At 50.4% G+C, this 17,013-nt stretch overlaps 1 long non-coding RNA gene across 1 annotated transcript; it reads left to right on the forward strand.

The window, feature by feature from the left end:
• The first annotated feature begins 10,840 nt into the window (after nucleotides 1-10,840).
• On the forward strand, nucleotides 10,841-16,452 carry LOC116454320. Its single transcript, XR_004244059.1, has 2 exons — nucleotides 10,841-10,928; nucleotides 13,518-16,452. It is a non-coding gene; the product is annotated as an uncharacterized LOC116454320 (long non-coding RNA).
• Nucleotides 16,453-17,013: the final 561 nt, after the last annotated feature.

Here is a 17,013-nt window from a genome sequence, read left to right on the forward strand (position 1 = left end):
AAATGAAGTTTTTTAATTCCAAAGGAAACCATTTGTTTAAAAGAAGCAAGTGTTCCCCTGCAGAGCTGGAACTTCAGTAATTGCAGCATGATGATAGAAAATGGGGCTGGAAAGCAAAAATAACTTAAAACTATTCTAAACAACCATGACACTGAGTCATCTGTTTCAAAGTCCAAATGGAGCTGTCCCAGTGACAGGGCCCACAGAAAATGCTAAGGTGCATAGTTAAAAGGGGAGGGGAGAAACAAAAACAAACAGTAAAAATAGTACAAATTCCTTCAGATACTACTTGTGACAAAAGATGAAAGCTGGGATTTTCACCTTCTTTCCAGCTTCTCAACTGCACTGAAGCTCAGGGTTTTATCACACCAGGCACCCCTAACACAACAGTACAACGGATGTAAAACCAACACCAAATACTGGAGTTTAGTGTTCCTCTAAATCAAGTTAAGGAAAAATAAAAGCACCCTCTCCCCAGCTGGTATCAGCCAGTGTAACCCCACAAAGAACAGGGGAAGGAAAGGCCAAACCCAGATCTCTCAATCTTTTGTACTCCAGCCTCCCTTGTATACACTGCTATCACATTGCAAAGTGTGTAAGTCACTGTATGAATGGCAAGGTGCCACCAGCATAAATACATTCGTATCTGGACAAAGGATCAGTCTGCATGTCAGGATCTTCATTAAAAATGAGCTTGTAAGCACTTCCCCTTATTCTTTTGGTTCGTTTCCACAAAAACAAAAATGTATCATTGCGTCAAAGGACGCCCAACACGAGACTGGACCGAGCACTTGGTGCTTCAGACCAAGTCAGCTGTGCTTCCACAGCACTCCATCTTTCCCAGGCTCACCAAGGTGTGGGTTTAAAGCACTGGTATTTGATTCTGGTAGCTAGCTTGATCTAATGATGGGTACATCTAATGATGGGTAGAGCACGTACTCATTCCAAGAGAGACAGAGCTTGGCAGACCTTGTCTTATCCGACACACCAAGTCCTTTATGCCCTACTACCAAGACTAATTTAAACCTAGTTTCAGGTAGATATGGGCACACCACACCACAGGGCTTACCCACATCGAGTTTACAATGTGGCATTTGACTGGAATTCACCTCGAACCAGCACGCCGTGGAAGGTGGTGTTTCCAGAGCTGCATCATGAGCGGTGCATCCCTCTGTGTGTGAGCAGCCACAGGCAGAGCAGAGCAGGAGCCTCCTCCTCTGTCCCCCCGTGCCCTGGGGCAATGTGGGGCTCCAGGGACAATTCAATCCCCTCAGGATTTCACAAACAATCGACAAAAGCAGGAACCCAGGAAGGAGGTGACAAAATGATGGTAAAGCCTGTGGGAACAAGCAGCCTGTTACGACAGAGGGACAAGTGACAGGGACAAACCTTTCCTCATGCATGCTCAACAAAGGCCTGATGGAAAGCTGGTGGTCATCCCCACTGTCAGCACCTCCCTTTCCAACAACTGCTTCAGACTTCCCTTCTCCTCCTGCAAAAGATCCAACTGCCTTAAATTCTGCCTTGTGCTGCTGTAACGAGAGAGGGCTCTTGCTTGCTGCTTACTGATGAGGAACCAACATCCAAAAAAAAGAAGAGCATGGATCAAAGGCAGTCAGGGAGAGGGAGAAGGGAGAGGCCATAGCTTTTATCAGGCCAACTGACAGAGCCGGAAAAACAACAGCCTGAATTTTGGGCACAGCTGGCTTTCTTTAAGGTCTGTCTATGTTGCAGGAAGGAGAAGCCTGTAGTTAAAACAGGGTGTTCAATTTTTTTTTCCCTAGGCTGCACCCTGAGTTAAAAACACCACTGGCAGAAGGGCTAGAAAAAAGCAATGAGTTCAAACAGAAAGGCATCCAGGAGGGGAATTTCCAAAAAGGTGGGGAAGAAACCATCAAAGCAAGATTTCCAAAGAGGTTGGTGTTCTTTGGGAAGAGAAAGTTTTCCAAGATCTGACTCCAGGACAACTTCAAGACAATGATATCGTCTATGTGTGAAGCTGCCTCAGTCTACACTCCTCAAACACAGATCCAGGGAGGCAGGAAGCAGCTGGATTTCAGAACTAAGCACAATGGGAGAACTGAACCTCATGTCCCTTTTACACCACACTCTCATTGTGGAGAAATCATAAAGCAAATCATCCCCTGAGCTAATGTAATGACTATTTTAACTCTTTTTTTTGTCAGCAAGAAAGGGACTCAACACATGGAGAGCCAAACCTTGCACCTTGATCACCATAATTTGATCCTCCACCTCCCCAGAGCCAGGCAGGAAGCCTGGGAGCTTCATCCCAGGTCATTGCTGGAGCATGCAAGTACCTTCCACATCTCACGTTACAGCATCCTTCAGGCTTTGTGCAGTCTCCAGCAGTGCTGCCTTTGGGGGCCAGGTACCTGCTGGGTCTAATGCCTGGCTGAGGAGATGAAGGTCCCTTCGTTTGATGAAAGAGCAAAAGAGGATGAGTTGTTCCCTAATGATAAGCACGCTGTAGGTTTGCCCAGACTCTGCTCCCTCTCATGCCTAAAGTACATCCTAGGATGTCACCAATTCTCAGGTCTCACAGTCTCCAAGGTGCTTGTCCTCTGACTGCCCCAAGAAACAAGGCAGCATTTATTTGTCTTTCGCAGATGGGTCACTAGAGGCAGAGAGACAAAGCCCCAGCTTCCCTCTACATAAACTCCTCAAAGCACCAGGTTTGAGGATTTCATGGTGTTCAGGCACCTGAAATTGGGTCCAGTGTCACACAGAGCAAAGACCCAACTTCAAAATCCCAGAATCTGGGCCAGAAGCCCTGACCACTGTCCACCTTTGCCACATCCTGGCCAGCTGCGATTGCTCTCCTAGGTTTCATCCCAGTCTTCATGCTCTGGACTGCCTCAGAGGAGCCTCTGTACTGCTGACAGAACAAAATTCATCCTTTGATGCCATTGGCACTTACTCCATTAGTTGCTTTGAAGATTAGGGCCAGAGCCTTAAATTGGATTCAGAAGCTGATGAGCAGCCAATGGAGCAGCTTGAGCTCCTGGTGGCCCAGCCCTCTGGAGAGGTGAGTGGTCATGCTCTGCATCACCTGGTCCCACCACACTTTTTCTACTTTCAGCTTCTGCTGCACGGCACGGAAGCACAGCCAGCTTGAGCCAAGCCATGACTTCAGTACAGTGGACGAGATTGTCCCCAAGCTGGATAGAGGGAAGGGCAAGTAATTTTGGCAAGGAGGGAAAAAGGCAGTAATTTTGGAAACAAGCATTGCCTGGCCAACATGGCTAGCAAAGAGGCTGGAAAAATTTGGATTCTCCAAACTACACCCACGGTTCAAGGCAGCATGGTGACAACAGAGAGCAAAATGTCACCGCAGGCTTCAAAGCCTTGTGTTTTCCAGCCCCCTTCCCCTCCATCCTCAGCTGGACTAAGCTGCTCATATCTGCAGCCCACAGCAGCAGCAGCAGCTCTACTGGTTGTGCCAGCTGGGAATGAGAAATGTGCCTGTGGCATCTCCATCTCCCCTCCTGGTGCGGAGGCCCTCTCTTCCCATCACACAGTGCTGCCTGACCAGTGGGTGATGGGCAGCAGCAAGAGGGGGAAGCAGGCAGCACGTAAGCCAGGAGCATCAGGAACATCGACAGGAGCCCAGAGTGGGAGCACACAGTATTGTTTTGGTATGGTTTTGTTCCTCTGTGTGTTTTTCACCGGAGCAGTTCTGATGCACAAAGGAACCATCTTTGCTGTGTCTGTTCAATTTCAGCACTAAATGGTGCCTGCAGAGTTCTGCATGCAGAGCTCAAGCTCTAGACACTCAACAAAACATCCATCCCCCAACCACATCCCCTCCTTGGCCCTCCATGGAGCAGCACACCTGGATTGCACCCACACCCACCACCCAACAGCGCAGCATCCCCCAGGATGGGGGTCCCTTTGCCCAAATTCCTTCAATGCCTTTGGAGACTGGCAACTCAAAGGATGCTAAGAAAGGAGGAATATGGACCACGAAAAGCCACAGCTCCTCTCCCCAGTCAAGTTGAATCCCCAAGAAAGGAAGGAGATCCACACACGCCAAACTTCCTTCCAAAGCATCTCCCTCCTCCAGGAGGCAGGGCACAGGGGCAGCAAGACACTCTGTGCCGTGAAGTGACACACATCGAAATAACATGTGGCTCACTCACAGCAACTCCATTAATTTAAGTTAATTTCCTGCAGTTCTGTCTTAGTTTTCCAGCAGATTCAGGACTTAAAGGTTAAAGCGTAACCTTGTCTCAGTAGCTTGCTATTCGCTCCATGCAAATGTCTACCTACAGCCTGGTAATTACATGCATTTCCACAGAGCCAATCCGCCGTCAGCCTGACAGATACTGATCTTCCCGTTTTATTTTTAGCTCTGTGCTTCCCCCTCTAGATGCAAAAAAAAATTCTGTTTGTTCCATCTTTTGCTGCAGCCTCTTTTTTCCCTGGCTCACCAGCCAGCTCCCGGCTCAGCCGGGCTGGAGCAGGGAGCAGCATGGGACTGCAGGCTGGGCAGGCAGTGGGCTCCTGCTGGGTGTCCTGCACGGGTCCCCACCACGGTGACAGTGGGCAGCCACCTCCTTTGGGGTCACCCAGGGAATTTGTCATCTCCAGCAGCAAGGGGTGTTTAAATAGGAAACTGAAGTGAGATATAAACGATCCTTTTCAGGGGAGCTGGACACTTTTTCTTGGGGACATCTCCAGGTCGCACACATCCAACTGAGAGAAAAGGGGTCAAATCTGGCAAAATTCAGCCCATGTGCCTGTGGCTCTGCAAGTGCAGGATTTATCATCTCGCAGAAGTAAGTGACTTCCCCCGTTAGCCACCCCTTGGGGCCACCCAGAAAGGAGGCAGTGCCAGAAGGGCAGGCACTGGAGGCAGGTCACCCACACGAAGACAAGGCTCAGTTGAATTGCCAGCCCCTAAAATGGGCACACATGAGACTAAATGCATCTGGTGGCACTGAGGCCAATGTGCTCTTCTCCTTCATGAGTGGCTCCTGTGGCTCTGGGGAGGAGGCAAGGTGTGCAAACCACGAGAAATCAGTGTCCTCCAGAATTTTAACTCTATGGGGCAGCCCCCCACCAAAGAGTGGCCCAAAAGGGCGACTGTAAATCACGAGACTTGGAAGAAAAGGGGATCAGGTGGTTCTTTCTTGCCTTTCCTTTTGGAAGGAGTCTAGGAATGGGGATGGATTAGGCTTTTAGGGTGAGGTCTGCATGCCTCTCTCCCACCCTCTCTCTCACAAATGCATATTACAGATTTAAACCAGAACAGATTAATAGAAACTTTACTCACATGAAGGGGGAAGAAAGTCACTGAGCCTCAGAAGTGACATGAGGAAAGCACTGGCAGTTGGCACTCCAGCACACAGGGCAAACCCACTGTGCCCAGCCTTGACTGTGGACCACAGGGTGCAGCTCGGGGACATTAAGTGGGTGAAAAGCGTCTGCACAGACAAGAGAAAGAAAACCTGCATGCAGGGAAGGCACATTAAAAATGTATTAGGAATTTTTCTAGATTAAATAGCTGAAGTGAAAGAGGAAAGAGGAGCAGGGATGGGATTAAGTAGAAGGAAGGGCCAACCTGCATGAGACTCCAGTAAAAGCCAGTAGAGCTGGAGCTGATGCATCTCCCCAACACTATGGATACTTCTCCAGTGCTCATCCCTGCATTGGCTACCTCAGCCACACGGGAATCAGAATTGTGTCTCCTACCTGCAGAGAAAGGATTGGTTGTCTTGTTACTCTTCCAAGGATCCTCCTAGTCCCAACGTCATTAAAAAATAATAATCAAGAAATTATCCCTACATGGTTTTACATTTCCAAGGGAATCTCTTCAAACCTCATCAGTAGTTCCCCTCCTTCAAATTTTGTAACAAATAAAGCATACAACTCTGGGAAGATGCTTATCCAACATTCTTCAAACATTTTCAACAGGTATTTTGGGGCAGTTAGTAGGAACAGGGATTTTAGAGAGATCTGGGCTACACTGTCCCAGTTTTCCCCTCCCACAGCTCCTAAGCTGAAGGTCAATCTAACACACAACCAGGAGATCAGGAGCCATCCCAGCAAGTGACAGAGATCACAAAGCAGGGAGTGGGGAGGGAAAGGTCCTTATCCCCATTGCAGAATGATAGGCAAGGAACAGAGATTTTGTTATTCACTTAACAGCCCACAAGCTAGGAATCAAACTCAGATCCCAAAATCCTATCCCTCTGCACCAAAATAAATAAACCAACCAGCCAGCCAGCCTGCCTCGCATCAAGGAGGAGTTGGGGAACTCCAAGGGAGCTTTCCCACCCTCTGCACAGCTGCAAGCCCTGGCTGAGCTCCGCAAGAACCAATTCCTCTAAAAACAACAAGTTTAGCCAAAGGAATTCAGGGCAAGCAAAGAGAAAAAGGCTGAAGCAAACCTACCCCTTTACCATATTCCTGCAAAACACCTTTAATCTGTGATCTTCGCATAATTGTGTTTAAAACAACTCAAACCTGGCACTGCCAGCCTGTCATTGGAGAGTCACTCTCCTGCTGCTGGCTCGTTTGCTGGGATTTTTAACTGTTATTCAGTCACCATTTTCCTTTGTGTGATTCAGTCCTACTGCTCCCACCTTCACTTGAAATTTTAAAGGCTGGATACCTCCAAATCCCTTTCTTTGCATTTACACCCTTCCTTTCTAGAGAACAGCAACAGTCTCTGCCATGCATCATTTCACCAAAGACTGCACTCAAGGCTGCAGTTGGTCTCTTGCATCCTGGACATCTCTGCAAAGTAACCAGCACAATCCAAGGCTTTAACTCCTATAGTCTTTCCTCCTGCACTTATTCATCAGGCTCCAAGTCATTGCAGTGCTTTACTCCAAATCTCTTCCCAGTGGGTTTACACTTGACTGTCATTGTAGTGCCCAGACTTGAGCACTGGAAAAGTGCTGTGAGCACAAGCAAGAGAGAAGGAACCAGGGTAATGTCTCCAGGGCTGTCTGACACGTGGCCTCAGCATCTGTTGCCCCAAAAATATCAAATGGGAGATCTTGCCCTTACGCAAGATGCACACAACAGAAGGTTTTAGCCTTTCTGTGACCACAGCTGGCTCAGGAGATGGGTCCCCAACAACACCAGTTAGACCAGTGCTCTCCATTCCTGTGGTGGCATTTATTCCAAGACTTCCAGTTCTTCAGCTGTCCTGCAAGAAGCTCTTTTCCTCTGGATCTCTGTTGCAATTACATCCACTTGGCATTTTCCTTGTGGCATGGTTATTTCTGCCCTCTTACAGAAAATCTTCCCAGGCTTTCTCTGTAGTTTTTTCCTCTTTGACTTCACTTTGTGCATCTAATGAAAACATTCAAGATGATGTGGGAGGGGGATGTAAACAGTGACATGGACCATCCTGAGAAAATTCCCACAGTGGAGAATGTGACCCTTGGATGATGCTGGGTGCTCCCACCATTCAGCTACCTCTGCTCACCTACATCTTTCATTTACAGGAACTCCCTGCAGCTTTCATTCCATGGCTGTGTATCTCCAGTGAGACGCGCGGAGACACTGGGCAGAACTGGAATATTGTGTCCATTAAGTTCCTTTGGGCTGCTCTGACCCCCAGTAAGCACTCCCATGGGCCATGCCATGCTTCTTCCCACAATCCTGCCACCTCCAACAGCTCAGACAACACAGGAGAAAAATTTTAACTTCAGGAGCATTGCTGGGAGTGTGAAACAGCACTTCTCCCCCCATGCCAGCCCTGCTCTTTCTACCATGTGGACAGATGGAAATTGCCCAGCTCAGCCTATTTTTCTACCTCAACCTCCCTTGCCCCAGGCTTTCCCACCCCATCCCACATTTCTCCTGTGTCCCAGGTGAGACACAAGCTCCCATCCTGCAGCAAGGACATCTCTGACCTGCCAGCACAACATCCCAGTGACAGCTACATGGACTCAACATGAGCCTTTCCTCTGACTTCAACAGCTGCTGGCTTCATTCCCCTATTCCTCATGGCCTCTCTATTTCCTCATGGGCTGCTCTTCTATTTGGGAGCCCATGATTGTATCTGACAAGGTCTCCTAATTGTCTCCACTGATTTTACCAGAGACTGATTTTAAAAGCAGCTCAGTAACTTAGTCACTTCAATATCATTGCTGGATTCAGCTCTCTCATTTATTAATGGGCGTACTTTTGCTCTTTCTCCCCTGATATGGTTGCAAAATCCCTTTTTATTTCTCTTAACCCCTTTGGCTAACATTAACAAGCAACAACTCAGTAATATTTGATATTATATGTGTATAAATAAAAGCAGGAAAAGATCTTATTCACTCCTGTTATAGCTACTAAAGCAGGCCTAGGGCTCTGGAATAGCAGCTTTACTGCATACGTTAAATATCTCCATTACTCTATTAATGCACAGTGTTGGAATTTTATTGGATGGTTTGGGTTATTTACCTTATAAAGCAACACGGGCATCACAAACCATGAAAAGAGGGTACTTAGTACTTTCTTCTTAAGTCTGCATCTCCGCAGTCCAAGTGAACACAAGACCACAAAAACAAAACCCCATGTGCTACATGTTCTTCCTTTCATGAGAGGTGGGGAGGGAGGGGCAGAGGGGAGACCAGCAGTTATCCAGACACCAAGTCCATTGCATGTTGTTCCTCAGGAGGAATTTGGACAGACAATTTGCAAACAGCAAGCCCAGCCTGCTTTTCTGGCCATGGTGACACAGCCAGCAAGTGTGAAGCATGCTTCATTCAGCTCGAAAGAGGTTTTGGGGTACCCCATCCTCACAGCCCAAATCCACAGGTGACAGGAAAGAAGGGAAATAAAAAACCAAACAACTAATACCAAAAAGCACAGAAACAATTTCCAAGGGGGAATTTTGGTATTTGATATTTTCATTGACTTCTCAAACACAATTCAAATAATGCCTTAAACTGTCAGTAAAATTGTAATACCCAGGACCACTTAGCAAAGTGCCCAAAAACCCCACTTTCAAAGGTCTTTGAAAGAATTAAAATAATCTGGATAACTCAATTCAGCCCCAATGAGAGGCCACCTTCCCTCTGCAGGCTGCACTTTTATTTTCCTGCTTTTAAATTGCTGCTTCAAATTCTCCACAGCTTGGACTCTCAGAGACTGACTCCAGTTCCCTGCAGAGAGACAACCAGTGAAACACAGGAGATAACTCAAAAAAGCTGCCCCAGGGTTCTGTCCCCAAATCTCAGTGTTGAAGTGAGGGAGGAAACGCCAAGAGCCAAAACCAGGCACATGTGGCTCAACATCTGCCTCAGTTTCCCCCACTCCAGCCAGCGCTCATCCCCAGGGGGCAAAAGGGATGAGAGGGTGGCTGGTATGAGGTGTCTTCCACCAGACAAAACCCTTCCCGTGGGCTGAGAAGGCAGAGTGGCCATGTGAGGGGAAAGGATGCTCAGATCCCACCTCTACCAGGCGCACAGTGGCCAGGCAGGGAAGGATCCAGGTGACACAGCTGCCGGATGAAATCCTGCCGAGCTCCACAGCATTGGGTGATTGAGGGTAAGCTGAGGTCACTCCCAGCAGGGCTGAGGTGATGGGTGACAATGACATCCCTGACTTCACCCCTGCCAACACTTTCCACTCACTTTTTGCACAAAACAGGGAGAGTCCAGACTTTTCCCATCATCCTCTTCCTCCCTTCTTTAAGTGCAAAAATTCCCACCGCCACCTCTATTTAAACCCAGCCCAGTCCAAGCAGGGGGCGAGGTCCTCTCGGGTGGGTTTTCTGTCTGGGGGCTGTGATTTTAGGCAGCAGCAGGGAGGCAGAAGCACCTGCTGGCAGCCACCCCCGAGCCTGCGCGAGGCTGCCCGCAGACCGCAGGCAGCGGAGGAGAGGGAGGGCGGGCGAGCAGGCTCCCCTTGCAAAGTCTGTCCTGTGCTGTCTAATAACACAAGGTGTCATTGTATACCCAAATCAGTGCCTGGAGCTTTATTTATAACAACTGAAACACAAAACCCAGCAGGCCAGAAACGGCAAAGGGAGCGAGAGACCAGGGAGGGCAGGGACTCAGCCGGGCAAAATCTCCCTATTTAGCAGGATTTGCCTTGAGATTTTCAAATCGGATTGAGGCTGGGGTGGGGGGGGGGGTGGACCCCAGGGGCCACGGGAGGAGGAAAAAAAGATGAAAGGAAGGGAAGAGGGAGCTGGCAGAGCAGCGATGCCTCCCCGGCTGCGGCAAGGCGACGGGGCTGTCTCCCTGCACGGAGCGATGGGGGTGCTTTGCTCGCAGCCTCCGCCAGCCAGCAAAGGGAGGTGGGGGGAGGCTCCAGCTCCCCTGGGACTCTCTGGCTTCTACAGCAACTCTCTTTTAAAGGTTATTTGTGGCTCGTTAGCCACTCCTCATCCCAGGAAGAGCTTTGCAGCTCAACTGCTGGCTCCAGTGGACTCCCTCTTGCACTGAAATAGGCTGTACCTGCGAACTTGGCAGGAGCCATCCCAAAGGGACTCGCCCAGCCCGGCAGGCAGCGGTCCCAGCGCGCTACCTCAGGTGTGGCTCCTATCAAACCCAATGCCAGCGGCTTGCACGACCCCGCACCTGCGAGAGGCTGAGGACCCCGAACTCTTGCTGAACTCAGTGGGAGCAGAGGCAGCTCAGCAGCGAAAGGTCGCAGCCCTACACTTACAGCATCGGGAGAGTGCTCTCCTCGGGTGGGTCCAGATGTTATCACCACCGCTGCCACCCCCGGCAGCTTGTTCATCTGCTCCCTTGCGCCGGAGGCTCCCGCTGCCGGCGCAGCGCCGGTGGAACAGCTCTCGCACTCTCCTCCGAGGCTCCTGGGCAAAGGCTGGCAGCTCTCCCTAAACCCCCTTTCCCCAGCAGCTGGAAGGAAGCTGCTGCCAGACTTTGTGCTGAAGCGGCTGAAGTGGGAGCATTCACGTCCCGTTCTTCTGACACACCGTGGAGGTGGTAAGCAGCAGCAGGAGGGAAATAATAAACAGCTGGAGGGGATGAAGGGGGAGGTAACGTCTCAAGGAGTTGCAGCTAGGGATGCCGTTTGGTGTTCACCTCCCCTGCAGACAGATATTTAAATCTCCAGGTTCAAAAGCCACTGAAAGTTCAGCCTGAGTCAGAGCTCCAAAATTTGACCCACTAACATGCAACAGAATGGGCCCCTTAAAAGATAAAGCCAAATTCTGAGTCTGTCTTGCACTGAGGCCACTTTGGTCCAGCTTTGCTGAAGACAGTGGGAGCCAAACCATGTTCCCTGCAAACAAACTAGAGCCAAACTATGAAAGCAAATTCATAATCCATAAAGGAAACTGCTCCCATTATCTTGACCAGGGCTTTAGAATCTTCCCTTCCTCCCACTCTACCCCAGTATTGGTCTCAGATGTTTTCCAACTCGTCATTTGAAGAGGGAAAACAAAACAACACCAAACCCACAAGGCACAGGGGGAAGAGGCTTTCGTGTTCCTTCGCTAGTGAGCGCTTGCCCAGCTGCACCCACCGCCCTCAGCCCCCAAAGCCTACCTGCAGAATTACATTTGCAAAACTGTTGCCCAGGAAATGTGCAACTAAAATCTGTGAAATAAGCATGCCTGGAATCAGACGTTCCCAGTGTAGTTAAACGACCGTGCCTTGAAATCTGCCTCCGCGTTTAGCCACGCTGCCATGTACGGAGCTACAAAACAAAACACTCGGCTTGTTTCACATCCCAGCCTCGCCACTGGGACTCTTGTTCCCTGCAAATAGGGAGCCCAAACTCCTTCCCCGGAGGGTTTTAGGAGTGTGGCAGCAGGACAAACTGCAATTGAGGCCCTACCCTCACGTACAAAATCAGTGCAAAGGCTCAAGTGGAGGATATTGCCCGTGCAATGAACTGTAGCTGCTCAGGAAATAAAACCCAAGCAGAGGAAATAGAGAACCAAGGCACTGGAGTTCCCCATCTCTTCCGCCACGTGTGTCCGTTCGCAGGGCAGAGCTGGTGGGAACACAACCCCAGCTGCCTTGTTACAGCACAATGAAAACAAGAGCTTTTGTGGGGAACAGCAGGACCCAAGGGAATATCCACCCAGGTCTGTCCTGGGGAGGATGGAGCCTTCAAGGCAAACAAACCATATCAGTCCCCCATGGAGCATCAACTGGGGGAAACCTGGGTCCCCTAAACCCACACAAGGGCTAGAGACACCATCACTGGTTATTCCAGAAGACAGTTTGGAAAGCCTAAGCCCTGCTGGAAATTTCTGACATGTTATTTCACAAGGGTTTGTCCTATGCACTAGGAGGGCAGGATTTTTTTTTTTTAAGATTTTTGTAGATGGGAAAGCATCTCTCCTTCCCCTCTCTGAGCTCACCATTCCAGTCCCACATCCCAGCAGAGAACATAAACTTCCTGCTTGCCTCTTTTCCCAGCAGCAAACAAGTTTTCACTCTATTTTTCTTTCCTAGGGAGACTGAGCTGCATAGGCAGTTGGGCAGCAGAAAGGCAGGTCCTCACATGAAACCATAGCTCCACTGCAGTTCCCAACCCCTCACTTGGAGTCCCCAGCACTGGGGGGAGAATTCAGGATCGGGAGACCCCTCTGAGCTCAGCTGCTTCCCAGGTTTCACACAGTACCTACACCTGAGACAAGACATTGCGGAATCCAGAGGGTGTTGCCTCCCCAAGACAATTAGGTTATGTTTGAGCCACGACCTCGAGGAATCGGATTAATTACAGTGATGTCGAGCATGACTTTGTCTACAGGGACAAGTCATGTTTGACATTGCTGCCAGCCGGCTACAGGTCTGGAGGATGAGTGAAACTGGAACAGTCCCTCCCCGGGCTGGTTCATTGGCACACAGTCAGCGACAGGGCAGGTTTTAGGGAGAACAGTCTGTGTGAAAGCCTCAGCAAGCAAAACCCCACACCAGAGCATTCCCACACCGGGCTGAGAGAAGTCACATAGCACTGTCACACTGACACACACAATTAGAGGTGTTGGCCTGGTAGAAACCTGGGATCTTCCAGCAAGCAATGGCCACCAATGGCCAAAATCCATGGTTTTACAGAGCATCTAAACAGCAAATAACTTAAATTGTTGTTTTAACACATGAAAAAGTTCTCCTGGTAGAAAAACAACAGGTCTTGCACACAAAACAGCACGTTCCTCAGCCTGATCCATGGGTTTAACTTGCATGCAAATAGCTGATGTTATTTCTCATCTGATGATGTGTCCTGGCCATGGGAGGATTTCACAGTCAGGCCAGAGTCACAGATGGGCTTACAGGCTGGAACAAGGTCTCCCCAAAGGGTCAGCATTTCCCTAACCATCCTGCCTGCACCACCCTTACTCTGGGCTGCCTACCTCCACCCCCCAGGCAAGGCTCTGCCTCAAGAAATCTAAAACAGTAGAAAAAAAACCCAAACCCAAGCTGATCTCTGAGGCTAAAAAAGGGCTTTGAGGCAAAGGGGAATGGGGGGAGGTGGGGAAGGAATCTGAGGTTGCATCACTTGGAAATACCCGAGTGCTTCGGAGATGTATGTACATGTTCAGCTTCCTACCGTTTCTCTAGGAACCTACTTGGGAACAGCAAAGTGACACCAAAAGGATCACAATGACATTTGCCTGAAGCAGAAAAAAACAGCCTTGAATTTAACCCAAATGAGCCCATGTGAAAAATACTCCCTTGGAGCTGGGCACTTTGAGGTTTGGAACTCCAGGCAGACAAGTGGGGCGAGAGAGGTTTGAAACATAAATCAATCAAGAACTTTTGCCCTGTGCCTGGGCTGAAAACCAATACAGAGACAGTCTCCATTGTATTTCAAACCTTTCTCAGAACATGGAACTAAAACTGGGTTTCGTTTCCTTCAACAGAAGTCACCATGGCTCCTTCATGACAAGGAAAATAGATTGGAGGGAAAGTCTTACTTTCAGTAAAGCTTTTGTTCTTTCAGAAAACCAGACTACTTTCTAGGCTGCTTTCCTGAAGATGGATACCCACATCCAGTTCCAAGATACTGTTCCACTGCCACCCAGGCAGGTGCGCTGAAACCCAAGGAAAGCACATGGACAGCATTGCAGGTGTGATCCCATTCAGGGAACATGATGCCCTGCAGGGAGTCCAGTTTCGACGTCATGCCAGGACACACCTCTTACAGGGACCAGTCTGGGTCCAGCTCAGCTGAGGAGACACAAGCCATCCAACATGCTGGGACAGGAGTGGACTTTGCCCGTCTCACCCAGCTCCAGTGGTGCAAAACACCTTGCTCACTGCCCAGCTGTGCCTTCTATCCCCTGCTCCCAGACAGACCTGGTTCTCCAGGGGCTCCCATCTGCAAGGGGCAAGGCAGGAGGAGGGAAAATATGAAAACTATGGGCCTGATGTTCCATTTCCACAGGCCACCGCGAGCCACTGATCCAGACTGGGAGTGGCCTGACTCGATGCCTGCAGCCGCAGGAAGATGATCCTCAGTGGGGCCGTTCCCTCTCCCTGAAGCATCCCCCAGCCCCTGCTCCCACGCATTCCCTGGCGAGCTGCCCAGCCCCGCTGCAGCGCCGCTCCTGCCTGCCTGCACAAAATGGTTAACACGGCAGGAGGGCCAGGTGGCTCAGGTGTGCGTGCCAAGCAGCTCCTGGCTCACCTGCAGAGACTTGTCGAGGGGGAGATGCATCTGCCCTTTCTTGTCTGGCTTCAGTCTGCCTGGGGAAAGGGGAGAAAAGGGATTGGGGAAGGGTAAACACAGCTTAAGCAGCTGCAAGTCCCAGCAACCAAAGGGCTGAGCAGGTGATTCAAAGAGCTGGGGGCCTGCAGACACCCTGTTCTCTGCCTCCCACCGACATCTTCGGTGGTGGCAGCAGCCTGGGAACTGCTGGCAGGAATGTGCTGGCTGCCAGAGCTGCAGAAACCATCCAGCAAAGTCAGGACAGGGAGGCTGAGCTACAGGTCTGGGATAAATTTCTGCTTCTTGCTCTGCTTCAGCACCTCCCAAAGGACCCAAGAGAAGCAAGAGAGCATGGGTAGGTCCTATATCAGCAAAGCAACCAGTGCTGCTGCAGACACTCTTACGTCCCCTTGGGAACACCCATGGTGTTGCCCCTGTGGAAACACCCAAGTTGGAGCTGACCCGTTCTGCATCCAGCCCAGGCTTTGCACAGCCTCAGAGAGAAAGGCTCAGGATATTTGATGTTGGTCTTTATCCAGCTGCAAGACAAAGAGGAAGGAGCCTTTCCAACCACAACCACCCCACTGAAGAAGCATCCCCAGCCCTGCCTGGGACCTAGGAATCTGCCCAGTCAATCAGTCCAGAATATTCTGCTTGTGTGAATCAGGTGTCAGCCCAGCGAGGAGCCCCAGCGTAGGTCAGGAATGTGAGTTGTAATGTGAATGCATGGAGCAGGTAAGGAGAAAGGGACAGACAGTTTTGAGGGCAGTGGCTCCCTTAAAACTAGGCCACAGCTCAGGAGAAATCATGTAACATCTCCCCAGACACTGCTGCCTTTCCCCTCTGCAAGGAGCTGGACTGGTCCTGCATGAGGAGGAGACTTGCCACCCCTGCAGTCCGAGGAGCCACTGGCCCCACTCACAAGGTGGGCAGGACCAGACAGTGTTTTTTTTGGGACAGCAGGAGTCCCCAGTGCAAATCCAGGAGAGCCACTCAGCTCATGTTCCATCCTTTCTCCACCCAGGAAACACCCTGGTGCACAGCGCAGGGAGCGGTTTCCTGGCATTACAGGGATTTTTTTTTCAGCTTGCCAGACTTGGAAACAGCCAGAACTCTGCAAATCCTTCCCCTGCCTGCCTGTCCTTTCCTCTCTGAGTCAGGGACAGCCATAACCCATTGCAACCCCTCGCCTGACAGAGCTGCAGTGCTCGCAGCTGCCCCGGGGAGACGGGAGAGCCAGTCTGACTGGCTCAGGGCTCACCGAGAGCTCCCTGGGCAAGCAGCCTTCCTCACCTGGGAAGCACAGGGAGACCTGTGCTCCCAGTTACCTCCCAAGCAGGTCAGGGCGAGAGCCCTTCATTGCCCAAGCCTTTGGCTTAATTATTTTCATTCCTGTCCCCACACCCTGCCCATAAGAGCAGGGATGGAGATGTCTATTACAGCACACGCGTTTCAGAGGCACTGCCCTGTCTGACAGCAGTTCCGAGGAGCTGAAGTGGCCAAGCCAGAAAGAAAGGGCTTTGCAAGTGCAGCCTATGAGGTTGAACCCAATTTGATGGGCACCATGAGTATTTGGGGCAGGTTAGATGAAATGATGGGGCAGGGGGAGTCCCTGATTGCAGATGTAAACACACAACCAGGTTTGCATCCTTGCACACCAGTGCTCACATCCATCAGCAGGACACCAGGGTGGCCACAGCAGCAAGGCTGCCAAAAAGCTCCCAATTATTCCCAGGTGCCATCAACACCACGTGTGGTGAGGGCTAAACACACCTTGAACTTTTAGCCTAACCAACAGGAGAGGAATATATAGGCACAGGGAGGAAATCTGTGTGTGTAGGGAGGAAAATATCAAGATAAAAACACTTAAAGAATTAAATAAAAGGAAAGAAGGGCTGGGAGAAAACAAATATGGGTAGAATAGTCAGGCTCTGGCAGCAGTTAAAACTTCCATGTGTTTAGATTCCCGAATCGATGGTTAGAGATGCTACAACAAATGTCACCTTCATGTGCGCACCAGAACTGCAATTTTCTCATCATCCCTTTTATTGTTTTTCCTCCCCCTCTCTGTGTTCAAGCCTGTTCGGAGGACAGCCTGTTGGGGGCAACCCCTGTACCCAGCAGGCACAGGGTTTTTTCCTGGGTTCCCTCTCTCCTCCTCTCTGTCGCTCCTGCACACTCCCTGTCAAGTTTCTGGCTGATCCAGGGGGAGACGTCGCTCCTGCCAGCTCCAGCATCCAACTGCTCTGCCCGGGCCCGGGAGCTGCAGTAACCATAGAAACTGCATCCAACGCGCAGGCTCTGCTGGGGGGGCCGATAGGATGCTCAGACACATGCACAGACAGGTAGGGACCAGCCAAGGCTCCACCAAACCACCTCCAAATGATGCCCAGGTCAGGGAGAGGG

This window comes from Corvus moneduloides, chromosome 21 (genome assembly GCF_009650955.1).
Source record: "Corvus moneduloides isolate bCorMon1 chromosome 21, bCorMon1.pri, whole genome shotgun sequence".
Lineage (NCBI taxonomy): Eukaryota > Metazoa > Chordata > Aves > Passeriformes > Corvidae > Corvus > Corvus moneduloides.